This window comes from Cyanistes caeruleus, chromosome 1, assembly GCF_971803275.1.
Source record: "Cyanistes caeruleus chromosome 1, bCyaCae1.hap1.1, whole genome shotgun sequence".
Classification (NCBI taxonomy): Eukaryota; Metazoa; Chordata; class Aves; order Passeriformes; family Paridae; genus Cyanistes; species Cyanistes caeruleus.
Genome location: NC_141701.1, coordinates 93,073,988 through 93,087,241, shown reverse-complemented (window position 1 = coordinate 93,087,241; position 13,254 = coordinate 93,073,988). Strand labels below are relative to the sequence as shown.

At 40.3% G+C, this 13,254-nt stretch overlaps 1 long non-coding RNA gene across 1 annotated transcript in view; it reads right to left on the bottom strand.

Moving 5' to 3' along the window:
* The window catches only part of LOC111923732 (uncharacterized), a 227,430-nt gene that overhangs the window by 74,564 nt on the left and 139,612 nt on the right, over positions 1-13,254 (bottom strand). The window lies entirely within an intron of this gene.

The window sequence follows — 13,254 nt, the reverse complement described above, 5'->3', positions numbered from 1 at the left end:
GTTTTGAAGATGCAGGGACACGTGTTAAATGCATGAGACATATTTTGGAATGCTGAACAGTCCTAAAAGTCCCAAAATCCAACTGGTAAGTCTTTCAGCCTTGCAGACACACCTTGCTTGGTTGGAACACTTCTTAGTGGGTTAGGCATGAAGAACCCTGTCAGGGAAGCTGGATCCTTATTCCAGTTCCCATCCATTTACTCTTGTCTCTAGTCAGTCACCCACATGTAGTCTCAGTCCTGTCACAGGGAAAGGACACTTGATGACACAGACTTGCTCAAGTAATGCACATAAACAAAGCCAGGAGACAACGTATCTCTGTGTTTTTTTGTTTTAGGTTTTATTTGCACTCAGTAGTCGCAATGAGCTTCACGTACACACCTTCCAAAAACAGCAAGCAGAATTTTCCCATAGTCTCCCCACTCTGCAGTTTAACACAAAGTACAGTTTTCTTTTTTTAAAGAAATTAGTCCTTCTACTTTGCTATCATCATGAATGTGAAAACAGCAAAACTGTGTTAAAGCAAACTATTGAAATGGTTGTAACAGCTATTTTTTAACTTAGCTAAGAAGTTAAAGCTAGCATTAATACATATTCAGCAGAGAACATGCTGGCTACCTGGTCACAGTATGAACCTGTGAAGGGACTCTTATATGACAATAACTTTCCATCTTCAGAACCTGATTTTCCAGTTTTTACATATGTAAAATAATAGCTATAAAATGGCACTAAGAAAGAAAAATACGTAGCATCATGATCACCTGGCATCTCCTTACATCTCATTCATAGATATCTAAACTTTCAAACAAAAAAGGAAAGGTTTGATTGTAAAAGATGTGTCATAGAAATAACCAACTTTTTTTTTTTTAATTATCTTGGAATTTTTCAGAGGTGCTAATTTTGATGCAAGCTCTTTAAGAAAATCTTCTATCAGTCAGCTGGTAGTGATTGCTGCTGAAAAAACAAATGGGAAAGAGAAGTTCCCAATACTTGGATCAGCATTCTGAGAGCTAACTATAGGACACTACAATTTATTGATCTCTTTTTACTACAATACCACATCTGCATTTCAGAATTGTATCAAGGAGTAATTGTAGGGGGTTTCAGAAAAAAAAAACAAACAATAAAAAAAAAGTACTCCAAAATCTAATGACAAAAATAGTCAGTCAAGAATGATTCTATTGCCTGTTCTTCTATACACTCAATATAAGCATTTTGGAAAGATATTTTAGTGCTGTTTCTTTTTTTTTTTTTTTTTTTAAGGCTCACTGTTTTAGATTAGCTATTCATATTGACATCAACACTAACCCATTTTAAAGGAGGAAGCTACTTTCCTCCCACAGCTTTTTCTCCTGAAGTCAGCTCATTGAGTTATGAAATCCTGTTAAAGAGGTCATTTAAACAAGACATAAATCAATAGAACAAAGGTCAGCTTTCCTGCACAGGTGTAATTTCTATTTATTTTGAGTGCAAACCCCAACAATCACAAGTTCAGAAAATTTATACTGCAACCCAGTTCTCATAGCCCATTGTCAGCTGATAGCTCTCTGTTAAGCAGATCAAAACCCCCATCAGATCCTGACAGTTCTACAGGACTCCTGGCAAGATTTTCCAGCAATAAGACACCACCAGGCCTCGCGGTCTTGTGTTCCTCAGCACAAGCTGATGTGAACATCTTTGTTCTATACCCCAGTGATACTCTCTGAGCCCCACGAGGTCAGATAATTCTGAGCACTCTGGTCCCTAAGAGATCTCCAGACACACCTGCATCACCTAGAAAAGGAAATGTTTGAGTGCAGATGGAAACATCCATGTGCCTAACCTAGCCAGAACAAAGCCATGGTGCTCCTCACTACCTTCCAACAAAGCACTCAGTAAGAGAGTGCCCTCCCAGCACACTTTATCTTGCTGTGTTCATTGATTATGAAGGCTCAGCAGTGTTAGCAGCAGGGTGTTACAGGCACAGCAGACAAATGAACGGGGGAAAACAATCCCTAACTTACATGTCTCCCAGGACTGAGCAGGTATGACAACGTACAGAGTTGCAGATGTAGCTGCTGCACTGCAATAGATATGCAGCCTGCTGAGCAAGAAGCTGGAGGCAACACAAAGTTCCAAGTCATGGCAGCCAGGCAGGTCTACCTATAAACCTCTTCACGTTTCTTCTTCCCGCTTCAGCCAAAAGCAAGCGAGATATTTTGTCCCACAGCATTCTACGCCTTTGATCTGAACTGCGATAATGTAATAGATCATTTGCACAGCTGAGTTATTTCCCTTCTCCATGCTCCCTCCCTCACAGCAAATCAAATTGTTTCAACCCTGTAACACATATCCTATCTCACTAGAAGGACACATATCTATACGGATGCAATGTTTATTCGAAATCTCAACAGGATAAAGGTGTTGCGGTAACAGAATAGTTTCCTTTCCACACAGAAAGTGAAAAGACCAACCAAGTATTCAAAAGCTTATCACAAATCTACTAAAAATTATATTAATTAAATAATAATCCTGATCACTGGTACTAGAAATTTTACCTTCATCCCAAAACAATGTATTTCTGACATTTTTTTTCTGAATCTGAATGCTACTTGCTGATGTATCATTAATATGCTCCCATCCAGTAGCACAGGAAATGAATTGTATCTGGTCTGCATGGAATTCTAAAAAATTATGCACATATTTATCAGTCTCGTCCTACATGCATAAATCTACCTTTACAATTTCTGGAAAACACTGATAAACACTGCTTAGGAGAAAAGAAATGTACAAAGAAAGAAAAGGAATGAATTTACATGGGAATTTACTGTGTCTGCAGGTCATACAAATGAACCCAATTTTTTCCCACAATTAAATCTATGCTGTTATCAAGGCAATCAGTTTATTTTAAGACCGTCAACCCAATATATAAATTTCCTTTTGTGCTTGAAATGCCTTTATCAGATAAGATAGCTTTTGTTTAAACTGCTATTTTCAGCCTTTGCTTTGAGGGTTTTGAATATACACAGTGAAGTAACTTGAGATTTCCTACCCTGTTTTAAAATGTGTTTCTTCTGTCTGTTTGTATTTTGTAATTTCCTGTCAAATAACCTCACCATAACTAACTTTCCTTGCTCCAACCTACTACTTCTTTTTTTTTTTTTTTTTTAAAGCCATTCCCACTTCCTGAGGATGGTAATAAAACACTGATTACATTCGGCTGTTATCTGCCTTTTCTTCCCCTGCTTCCCCCTCTCTCACCCCCTTTGTCAAAGCCAGCACTCAGGTTTCAGCTCTTCATGGACTGAGAGAGGCACATAACCAGGAGAGGAAGCAAATCAGACTGCAGGAATCCAGATTCATTAGAGTTTATTGGGTCAATCACCAGCTGGAGCAGAGCCAGACAATTAGGCTGTGCAGCCCCTGAAGTCTGGATGCATGGCTCTCCATCCAGAGCCAAGCGCGCTCCGCAGCAGGGCACACGTCGGCACAGTGCCCGGCTGGCTGCGGTGGCTGTGCAGGGGGAAAGAGGAAAGGCAAAGCAGCAGCACCTTACTGCTCCAGATCAGCTGCCACAAACTGAAGAAAAAAGTTTGTTTGGCCAATTTCTTTTTCATTAAGCATGAAGCTGCTGATATGCTGCAGTTCTCCCATTGGTTTTTGCCAACTCCTACCAAAAATCCAGTTTGTTGAAACATCACCACACAGAGCCTATAGACTATTCAACTTCATCTGAAATTCTTTAACCTCTTCGATTTTTATTCAACTGCACACTTCTCTTTTAGCCAAGCTTAGTCCCCACTTACTGCTCTCTCTGTCATTCTGCTCCCCCTTTTCACTAACCACAGGTCAGCCCTACTATTTCAGCAGTTCTTCTTTTCCTCCTTTTCCTTGTCTGTAAACTTGTTGAAAGCACAGGCTAAAGCCACTGCACTCTCTTCCTCTCTTCCAACTCTATACTGGATCGTGTCCAGCCCAGTTTCCGCTGTTTCCCTTTGAATGAAAGTGCTTTCACCACAGTAATTCAGGATCTCTTCCTGGGCAAATCTCAAGAATCTCCTTCCTACATGGCCCTTCTGGTTCTTTTGATACTGCTGGTCATCATCCTTGCTCTGACATCTCATCCTCACTGAGATTTCAATTCAGTATCTATCTTTTCTGTCAATGATACTTCTATTTCCTGGGCAGCCCACTACATTGCTGAATGCTTCTGAAAGCTCTGCCACAGTATTCTTCCCAGTTTAACACAACTAGGGGATCCTTTGAGCCCTCACCTCTGCACTGGTGGTTCAGATTCCATTTAAAGATTGCCAAAGCAGTCTAAGATCATCTGGAAGGACTAGGAGAGGGGCATAGGCCAGGAGCCTTAGATCAGATTGAGAAGCTTATGAAACCACATTGTTAGACACACCTTTTCACCTTCCAAGACATCTCCTTTGCACTTAAACACATTTTAAAAATATTTTACCCCATAAATTTTCAAACTCATCATTTTGCCACAAACATAAATTAACTTCCTCTAACACTAAATGCCTTCCCTACAAAACTTCTTCCTCTTCCTTCAACTGATGCCAACTCTGGGAGTTTCTTACACAGCAAATATAACATCACTTGTGATATTTTGTTCTGAGTACCGAATTCAGTCGTACCCTTTCAGTCACTTTCTTCCTGTCTCAGCATCTTAAAGCTTTCACTCTGTACTTTATTTTAACCAATCTGACAGCACTCTCCCCTTGAGTGTCTCAAAAATGCCACTGCCTTCTGACAGGGCAGAAAAGGTACAACAGCTGGTCATGTTACCATCTCTGCTCAGTCAGAAAACCTCCAAGTAAACCCTTAGGTTTCCTAACATGGCATCACATTTAATGTTCCTTTCACACCCTCTTCTTCAACTTGTTCCTAAAGTTTCATACTTTCATATTTCCTGAACTGGTGTAATGGTACTCAAGAACCACAATGCCAAGCAATTCAACACCACAAAACTACTTCTGTTCCAGATAGCTGACAGAATTGAGCACAGAACCCAGAGGTGGGCAGTGAGTGTTCAAGGTTCTGCTAAAAATCCTTGCACTATTACTTTAAATTTCTGAGTGTGCATTTATAGCTTATCTATTTCTATGTGAAATAGATAAACTTTATAGGAGCGCTGCCATGTTCAAGCTTTTTTTCCATCACATTCAGATTTTTTTTCTCCCTATGGTCACCATGTGGGTTTCCTCAGACACATTTGAGGGGGGGGGGAGGGTGTTGGCTTTTTCACACACAGGCTACTTCTAATTATGCTTAATCCCTGAATGAACAGGAGTTTTATATACTAGTCCTCTTGCTATTTGAAAGTCATTTATGTGTTTCAAACATTCTATGTGTATATACATCACTTGTTTAGCTTCCATTCAGCCCGAGTTCTTCCAACTTTCACCCTTCTCTGACAACTTCTCCTTCCTTGGGACACAAAATTCAGACTGCTGGAGTACTTGCAAAAGCTCCCAGTTCTGCACTACTCAGGTTCATTAGCTCTCAGTGCAGCCAACTTGCATTGCTAGCAGTTTGGTAAACTCACATTGGCTATCTCTCAAAGACAAATTTTAATTAAGGACAAACTTTTAATCCTCTCTTCATTTTAATTAAATCGATTCCTGATCACTTGATCTTAAGTTACTTCCCAAGTCTAGCTTTTCTATGATCTCATTATTAACTGCTAAAACCAGAACAGATACTCTTTTATTCACTGTGTCCTTTCTTGTTATGTTTGTGGGAACGGGTAGGGTGATTTGAGGTTTTTTTAATGATCTTTCACAGCTACACTCATGGACAGTCTACTACTGTCTCTTACTGTTCTTCCTGAACACAGCAAGTACTTTCCCAGCAAGATTATTATTCTGCTATGCACTTATTGTTCTCTACATTTGTCTTCACAGGTAGCTCAGATTCCCCTTCCCTAATGACCTGGTATTTAAGTACAAACATTTTCCTTGTTTCTAACTGACCAAAACCAATCAACTTGTCAAGTTAAGCACAAACCTGTCATTAAATGACCTGATGGTCCAATTAAGATCACTATCATTTCTATCACTTATACTCTTCTTTCACTGCCCATTAATGCATTAACATTTTTGACATCCTGCACACTAAAGCATGGATACCATATGACCATCTTCAGACCTTTTCCCATCCTTCCTTGACATATTCAACTTCTGTAACAGCCTCAGCAAAAATTACTGCCATTCCACACTGTGAAACAGACCATCCCATAAGAAACATTCTAATTTCTTGAATGTAACCCAGAAGAAGCACAGTCCAAGCTTTTCTCTCATCTGCCCATCTTACTAACAGGACTTTTCTAGAAACTGGGAGAATTCTGATCACCAGAATCCAGATTTTCTGCAGAAATCATGGCAAAAGTGTATATGGGAATGGATCTGCATATCTTGATGAGATTTTCTTAAGAAATAGAAAAACTACTGAAGCTCCACTTTAAATTGTAGCAAAAATCTGAGAGAGGAAGGTACCATGAGTTGATGGAGAGCAAGAATCAGTCTCCAAAAATTGTACAAATTACAGATAGAATAAAGATAGAATGTTAGGTGCTTCTAAAATAAAGTTATTTTATGTTTAACATAGTGAAAAGTATAGGGAAATCTAAAATAAAAATAATTAAGGCAATTTGGCTGGAAGACTTTTTGTAAAAGCAGTCTAAATGGAGAGTAACAGGATGAAAGAGCACAACAAAAACAGAAAAAGTAACACGGCAGAGAGAGTCATAAGGTGAAAAGAGATGGGGAAGAGTTTTAGCAGTTTCTTCTCAAGTCCTCAAGTATCCAAAAACACCAAATAACTTTATTTGGGAGAGACTCTAGAAGAAAAGTAAAACTGGAGATGCCATTGGTCATAACTTTGATCTCTAACCTAAGTCTAAGAGAACTGGTGAAACTGCCACTAGGAAATATCACATATTTTTCTCAGAAAGGACTCGCTTACAAACACATCAGAGTCATCAGAACAGAAGGTACTGTAAAGGGAAATAATGCAGAATTATTCCTACACTGAAAGGCATGTGTAGAATATCCTCACAGATGTACATAGTGATAGAAGGAAGGAAGCAAGTCATAAGAGTGTAGGGAAAATATGCCTGCTTTAAAAATAAAAAGCTTAGTGGCTGTTGAAGGTGACTAAGGGATTCACAGTAGTCCTTAAAATAATTAATTAAATATTTACATATCCACTTATATGACTTTTGTTTCCAAATCAGCAGCATGCCACAGCTTATGCTGACATTCTACAGAACAGATCTGACCATTCAAAACCTTTGAGACTTGTTTCTGCTTTGCCATATTTCCGTGGAGCTACACTGGCTTGTCAATATAAAGTGAATAGTTTTGCTTACACTGCATCCCAATACCTGAGGGCACTGTCCAGCTGAGTTCCCTACAGGCACACATCTGCTGAATATTTCTTATGTTTAGCATAGAAAGAAATTTGTGTAATACCAGTTAGGGTGATACTGACCAGCAGAATAAGCATGCAGAGGGATTCAGCACTTTTAGTCTGTAATGAAGCACAGTGTATCACAGCAGAGACGTCAGCCGAGAGTGCCTAATTCCACTTGGAGAAAGACTGAATAGTTTAACTTACTTCTAGAAACAAAACCTCCATAATTCCCAGTAGAGTAAGTCTATGAGGTTTAAATAAACTCTCAAAAAAGAGCTGTAGATTATTTCACATCACCAGCTGTCAGCCAATAGGCCGGATAATGAAAATCCACAGTTTCTGGGCTTCCTGCACAGCTCCTTGCAGGCTTCAGAGTAACTGCTTCTCTCATTTGCCTACACTCACTATGATTTCCTATCTCTTTACTTCAAGAAATTATTTTTTTTTTACTACATCTGTAGGAGATGACAAGAGGGATTAACACTACCAGAGATGTTGCATATGACCTCTTCTTTTATGGGCACCGTTTGTCACAGAGGTTCATTAGACTTGTGTTTCCTAAACTTAACTTCAGTCAAGGAATGAACTTTTAAGATGGATGAACACTCACAGCATAGCTGCTTTAAACAAAACCACCCCAGTTTGTAAATAAGAAGTGATTAGAGAAATTCACTGCAGATATCCATCACATTAATCAGCTGGTTGTAAAGTAGATTGATGTGCACCAACTAGAGCTGTCTAAACAATTTTGTTAACCTTTAGCAAAAATGTGAAGGAATATGCGGCAAAATAGTTCAGTTTTAAACGGATAGGACACGCCTCTTTTAGGAGAACAGTTAAGTTCCAAGATTATTATCTTGTTCAGATTTCCCCAGAACAATTGGCACAAAAAGAGTAATTTATAGTTACAACACTCTTTCCCCAAGTTCACTCCAGGCTGCAAACAGCAACGGCCCATGGCAGGACAGGGAGTGTTCATTCAGAGGCTGATTATAGCTGAGGACTTGTGATGGGAAACTGATGCTCAGTCAATGTACAAAGGAAAATTAATCACCAGAAAGCCTCTAAAAATTTCCTCAAGCTTTCCTTTACCTCCCATTTTGGAACTAATTTTACTTTTTCTCTCAGCCAAAATCACAGTGGAATTGCAGAATCTGTGAAATCATTGCCGATAATAGTCCAGGGAAGAATGAGATGGTTCAACACCTGCAGCAGTGGCCATGTGCACACCTGAAGATAATGAATCTGAACATAAAACACCCTTCCTTCCCCCAAGGATAAATTAAAAATAACACTTAAGAAATGTATTCCTCCATTTTTTGGAGGAAGAATTTGATTTGTATTTTCAGGTTTTCTCCCACAACCACCACAAACAGAAAAGTGATTTAAAAGGCAAGGTGTAAGAGAAGAAAAATCCAACAGTCTTTTGTGTAGTTTTCTTCCAAGAGGTACAGTTTTCAGAGGAACATCAAAGTAGGAATTGATAATATCACTCTCACATCAATCACAGTATGTCTCAAAATACCTGGAAGATAACATTTTCAGACAGAATCCTTATAAGAATGATCATGTCCTATCCTTAACTTAATTTTGCCAACACTAAAAACAGTGGCCAATAAAGGCCTATTCTTAGGGATGCAGGTTGCTAGACACAAGCACTAGGACTTCCAAAGCAGGATGTGCATGTTACATGGTGTGGGAAATTTAGCCAAAGTCAAGGAATTACCTTCTAATTTCTTTTACATGCATCTACTTCCAATAGATATCAAACCCTGTTTACCCAGGTAAGCCAAAATTAAGTTTGGAGTCAAATTCTCAGTAAGTTTGATTCAGATTTTAGAGAGTTACAAGCTAGAAGGTGTCTGATAACACCACTCTTCTGTTACAATTGCATCTCTCACTTATACTCAGCAGGGATATTTGTTTAAGCGACAAAAGAATTTGGTATCAATCCCTCTTGCTGAGTAAGCTGCACTTGATCTGCACAGCCAATGAATAATAAATCAATGCAAATTACACCACTTTATCACTAACAACCATTTTCTGGTCAGCTACACCACAGAATAGAGTCTCTCCCACAGGAGACAAATAACCCCCAGTGTCTTAAAATAGGAGTTATTTATAGCCTGCAGGGAAACAATTGTGCTCTAACATATAATTTGCACCACTGTTTATATTTCCAGTGAATTTGGCCCTTGAAATCTTCAGCTACAATGAAGACACAAGCTGCTTTCATCATTACTGCATGACGCTGCAAATTATTTTAATTGATATTTGAACATTCAGCTGTTAGGCAGCTCCTGATGCACCACCAGTACCACCTTATACTTGACAACCAGGTCACTCAGACACTGTTTCTTAACCATCTGTAGCTTTTCTGGGTAACAGTTTTGGATAGAGATTGCAGCTGTCTTAAGGTAGGAACTATCAAAGATAAAATAAATTTCCATATCTGGACGGCAGAAAACTTGAGAGAGGAAGGTTTATAACTCACTCACTATTAGTGCAGTAGAAAGCCATTCTTCTTCCAAAAGATGGATGGGTTTAGCCCCTCAGAGGTGTCAGCAGCTGCACAGATTTGGAGAAAGAGGCCTCGAGGGCACATTGAGGCCAGTCAAGGCTTCACCTTTTGCCAAGAAGATGGATGCTCTTTGTGTAGCATCATTTTCACAAGCATCTATCTAGAGCTCATCACTGAGAACTAGAGGAAAATACCAAATCAGTGCAAGCCAAAGCTAACTTAACTTAATCAAAACACACAAGCATGGAATAATACAAAACACTTCCAAAACATCATGCAAATCATCCACAGTTCACTTACCCACAAAGGTTCAGTTCTGATGCATAAATTCAATCTGAAGTGAAATTCTCTCCTCATGTTTAGATTAACAGCACTCAGCTTTGATGGCACAACCAACAGCAGTTCTCTGCTGAATTCAGGGACCAAACTTCTTGACACCAACACAAACCCACAACATGCAAAGCTTTGGATGCCATTCAGTGAATAAACCTGTCACAGGCAGTGGCCTGTGAAGCCTTGTGAACGTTTGAGCCACACTAAGGGCACCAAGCATGGTGACAGCATGCACAGAAAACCTGAGGCACGGAGGGATGTAATGGGGGAAAGATGTCTCTAAGCCTGGAAACACCCACCTAGCTCTCCTACTGCAGGGCAGGCCCAGCCTCCATCAGGCTGGCACCAAAGCCAGCTCTCCATCCAGGTCCATCCTGGCTGCAGCACACAGGTGGATACTGCAGCCATTTGGAGACCTGCCCACCGTGCCTCTGAACCACTCCAGACTCAGCCATCTTCAGCTGCTTTGGGGTCTGAGGTTATCAGGGCAGAGATCTCTGCAAATAAAGAAATACAAACTGTGGGTGTCTGTTCTAACTCTTCTCTCTTTGTGACCAAGAAGCCTCTTTCAGGGCTGGCTTGACTTGCCCTGGAGGCTTCCCAGAGAGCTGTATAATAAAGATGATTGAAATGCAGACTATGTCAACAGACACTTCCTTTGAGAGAGGTAAACAGGAGGACAGCACCTTGTTCATCAAAAACAACCAGACATACCTATAGGGCATGAAGAGCCAGCCAAGATCCTTTGGGGTTTTTCTCCTTCCTTTTAAGAAGAAAACAGTTATTAACTTTTTTTTTTCCCCAAATTTAATATTAAAAGAAAGTGCTGGCAACGCCCACGGTGATGTTATGTCAGCTGCTTATGTCAGGTCAAATACAGTGCGACAGGAAGCAGGGGCTTCACATGAATGCTATCTATCCCATTCTCTCCTCCCTCCCAAACACAGACTGCTAAACTATGCTCCATGCCTAGACCCACAGCTTTCTGCCCAGCCTGCCCAAGTGAAAAGCATCCTCCTAGAAGGAAAAGGCAGTTACATGCCAGCCAGCACCTCTTTAAGAGCTCCCATATGATCAAGTCCTCCCGTCCCAGAAAGGAAAGTAACCAGACATTGTTCATGGAACTAGAGGCAGGGGTGGAAAGGAACACGGTGTAGGAAAGTATTTTCAGCTACCCGGCTCATAAAAGCAAGTAGAAGACAGCAACCTAGGATAGCATTTTAGTAGTCATCATGATAGCCAAAGTAAATTAACACAGTGGCTGAGAAGGTACAAATCAGAACCTATTCAGAAAACTATTCATTTTCCAAGTTTCTATTTCTCTAGTTTTAAGATATGCAAACCTACTCTCTAATCCCTTTATTAAAATGTATATTTCTTAATTTTGCCATCCTTGTTATCCTAGTTCACAGTTTTTTCCCTACTGTGTGAGATGAATGGAAGCAACACACCAGGCAGCAGCAAGGATTTTTTGAGCCTTGTCAAGCACCTTTTCCCATGGGAGCCTAGTAGATAGGAGGATATGACTAGAATCTCTTTCAGGACAAGGCAGATCTTAATTCCTCCACTATCCAGCATTAATGACATTTTCTCTTTAGCTGTTTAGTAATTTTCCTGGTACAAAGTACCATAGGTGGTGCCTTAATAACATGAATGGGACTCAAGGGCTGGGCTGCTGTAGCCATCTACACAAGAGCCCTTGTTTGCACTCACTGGCTTCTCTGTGCCTCTCCTCCCACTGCCAGGAAGTCTTGACATGACCAAAATTTACAGCAGTTATAACACACCACACTAACTGCAAATTTTAATTAGAGAATTTGCCTCTGGTGTAATGCAGTAATAAAGAGAAAATGGGTGTCTCTGCCTTCTTCTGAGGATCTCTGCATGCAGGCAGGTATGGACAGACCTGAGCTTGCTCTGCCTGTGCTCCAAGCTGGCTCCCAGTTGAAAGCTGTGTAGGCACAGCATGCAGTGCACAAGCAATTAGGCCTTGCACTCAACACACCTCAGCTTGCCTAGATGACTGTGAATAGAAATGAGAATTGTGCCCCTGTAGCAAAGGAATAAAAAAAAAAAATAATTAAAAAACCCACACTTTTTCTTTACATCCAACACTTGTTCACACTTGCCCTAACAAGCTTGCCAGTATTCTCTTTGTCTTCTCATAGGTGCATGCTTTCAGAGGTTTGGTTTGTTTTTCTTTTTGGCATGACATTCATTATATATAGGTCATTTGCAAGTATTAAGCTATCATCTGCACAGAGATTATAGCAAATATAACAGAAGTAAGAGAGGATAAACCACAGTGGGTAGTGGATTATAACAAGGAACCAGTGAAGCCTGGATGACCCTTATCAGGGTGAGTCACATCTTGCTAACACCTCCAGGATTTACCACTTCTGTTTTACTCTGGCTATTTTAAAAAAGAATCACAGAAGACTAGCAAAACATGAACTAAGGAAAAACAAACAGTGCAAAACCAACAGAAGCATCTATCCTTTTTATTAGGAGGTTTACCAAGTGCCTAACCAGTCAACAATCAAGCCACTAAGACAACATAATAAAACTGAAGTTATTTTTTGAAGACTGGAAATGTTAAGTACTGAGCAGCCTATATTTCTGTTGTCTGCCACTGATCTTCTAACACCTGTTTGGATGATGTTACTGGAAAAGAGGAAAGGATAGCAGCAGCAGGGCTGTTATTAAGAGGGCACTTAACAGAGCTGCTTTCTCCATCTCACCCCAGAACCACATGAAGGCACCCATCTTCAGGCAGGATAACAGACTTTTCTCCTTGCTGTTGTTTCACTAGCTGAGCAGGAGCCAGGTGATTTCCAGCTCTAGCCTGGGGGTAAGTAGCCTTCTCTGCCCCTCCCTCAGCTTTCCTACCCTGCCAGGCTCGTCTTCCCAGCAGGGCAGCTACCTAGCGGGAACTACTGACTCGAACTGCCAGCAGGATCCTGAAAGTCCTTCCTCATCCTCATCCCCACCTC